This window comes from Poecilia latipinna, unplaced genomic scaffold (genome assembly GCF_001443285.1).
Source record: "Poecilia latipinna isolate Pla-1442-1.1 unplaced genomic scaffold, P_latipinna-1.0 Scaffold1897, whole genome shotgun sequence".
NCBI lineage: Eukaryota > Metazoa > Chordata > Actinopteri > Cyprinodontiformes > Poeciliidae > Poecilia > Poecilia latipinna.
In genome coordinates this window covers 100938-102889 of record NW_015114513.1, presented here as the reverse complement: position 1 = coordinate 102889, position 1952 = coordinate 100938, and the positions used below count along the sequence as shown (strand labels likewise).

Sequence of the window (1952 nt, the reverse complement as noted above, 5' to 3'; positions counted from 1 at the left end):
TATATATATATATATATATATATATATATATAAAAATTTCCCTTCTTACCCTCCGTGGGTGGTCTCTCTCTCTCTTTCATCCTCTGAGCTCGGGTCCTCTACCAGAGGCCTGGGAGCTTGAGGTTCTCCTCCAGTATCTTGGCTGTGCCTAGAACTGCACATTTCTGGACTGAGATGTCTGATGTTGTTCCTGGGATCTGTTTGAGCCACTGCTCCAGTTTGGGGGTGACTGCCCCGAGGGCCCCGATGACCACAGGCACCACTGTGGTCCTCACCTTCCAGGCCTTCTCCAGTTCCTCTCTGAGGCCCTGGTATTTCTCAAATTTCTCGTGCTCCTTTTTCCTGATGTTGTGGTCACTTGGTATTGCTACATCCACCACAACGGCTTTCCTCTGTTCTTTATCCCCCACCACAATGTCCGGTTGGTTCGCCATACATACATACATATATATATATATATATATATATATAGTATATAGATAGATAGATAGATATTTTTAGTTCTACAGATGTTTAGTAGAGATAAGAAATAAAAAGCTCCAAGAGTTTTTCAGTTCTTCAAATAAGTCATGTATCTTATGGAAAATGTTCTCCACATTAATGCAAGAAATTAGGATTTTAACCAATTACTGAAAGTTAACATAATTAAAACAAGAAATTTATTATTAAAAAGCAGAAATTAAAACTCTTAGGAACATATTTATGTGACGGGTATTAGGGATACAAATGAAATTCCTGCTAAAATATGTTTCATAATTCTCCTGTGATTGTTGTTTTTTTGCGCCCCCTACTGGTTGCATATAAATTCGATGAGAAACCGATAATTCCACGCAGTCTGTTCAGCGCTCTGCTCTGGTAGATAAGTTGACCAGTAGGGAGAGTCATTGTGCCATTTGTGTTTGTCAACCACCAATTGCAGTAAATCGCCTAAAATCCAACTGACTTGCCTCCGCTGTGTGCATGACCGGACGAGTAAGAGGAGCTGTCACATTTATACACACTTTATAAAGGAAGTAACAATCCAATCAGATTTATTATTAATGAAAATAAACGGAAAAGCTTAAAGAAATAATTGAAAGGGTGTGAATATTAAAATAGACGAAGAAAGACAAACTTTACTCCCAAAATCTACTGGGAAACCTCCCGCGAATGATGATCAATTTAGTAGTTAAGTTCTTTTAAAATAAGACTATTTATTGTTTATCTGCTGTTTTACCCTGCAGTCCAATAGGTGGCGGTAATAGACCTCCACGCTGGTTGCCCACCGCTTGAAAACACCAACAGAGGAAGGAGGAGAAGAAGGAGAAGAAGAAGCGGGGCCATTTGAAAACAAAAATGGCGGAAGTTCGGAGGTAAGTTTTCTCTGAAAGATTCGAAAATCTTTCAGATTGTTGTTAAAAAGTTTAAATGTTAAGGAGTTTTAACTTCCTGACATACAAGTATGACCTGTAAAATTATTTTAAGCATTAAAAACTGCATTTTTATTCATCCCAGTCCGGTTTCGTCTGAAACTGACACTGTTTCTGTCGGTCAGAGTTCTGGAGCGCTGTGACCCGGTTCTGTTGGAGCCCTGCGGTGAACCCGAACCGGACTGCGCCGAGGCAGCAGGAACGGTTCTGTTCCTCACGGTCAGTACCTGGTCTCTGGTCCAATCATTCACGGAACACCCGAGGTCCGTGGTTCCAGAACCAAATGTCCTTAATCAGCATTATTAGAGTTGTGCTGTAAAATTATTCCGCCCGGAACAGAATAATTCAAACGTATCATTCAAGTCCAATAATATATTGATATTCAGAGGGAGATGGAGAGTTTGTTTGTGTTGCCCAATTTTGACCTTTTGTGTTAAAATCTCTAACCTTGTGAGGACTGATAAATCGAGTTTGTGTTAAAGCTGTTAATACGTGTGTGTGTGTGTGTGTGTGTGTGTGTGTGTGTGTGTGTGTGTGTGTGTG

The 1952-nt window shown here is 40.2% G+C and overlaps 1 long non-coding RNA gene across 2 annotated transcripts in view; it reads left to right on the top strand.

Moving 5' to 3' along the window:
* The window catches only part of LOC106935032 (uncharacterized), a 6422-nt gene extending 4541 nt beyond the window's left edge, over positions 1 to 1881 (top strand). For both annotated transcript variants that reach the window (XR_001421825.1, XR_001421824.1), the window contains 2 exons: positions 1224 to 1352; positions 1535 to 1881. This is a non-coding gene — a long non-coding RNA (uncharacterized LOC106935032). The remainder of the gene's footprint in view (positions 1 to 1223; positions 1353 to 1534) is intronic.
* Positions 1882 to 1952: the final 71 nt, after the last annotated feature.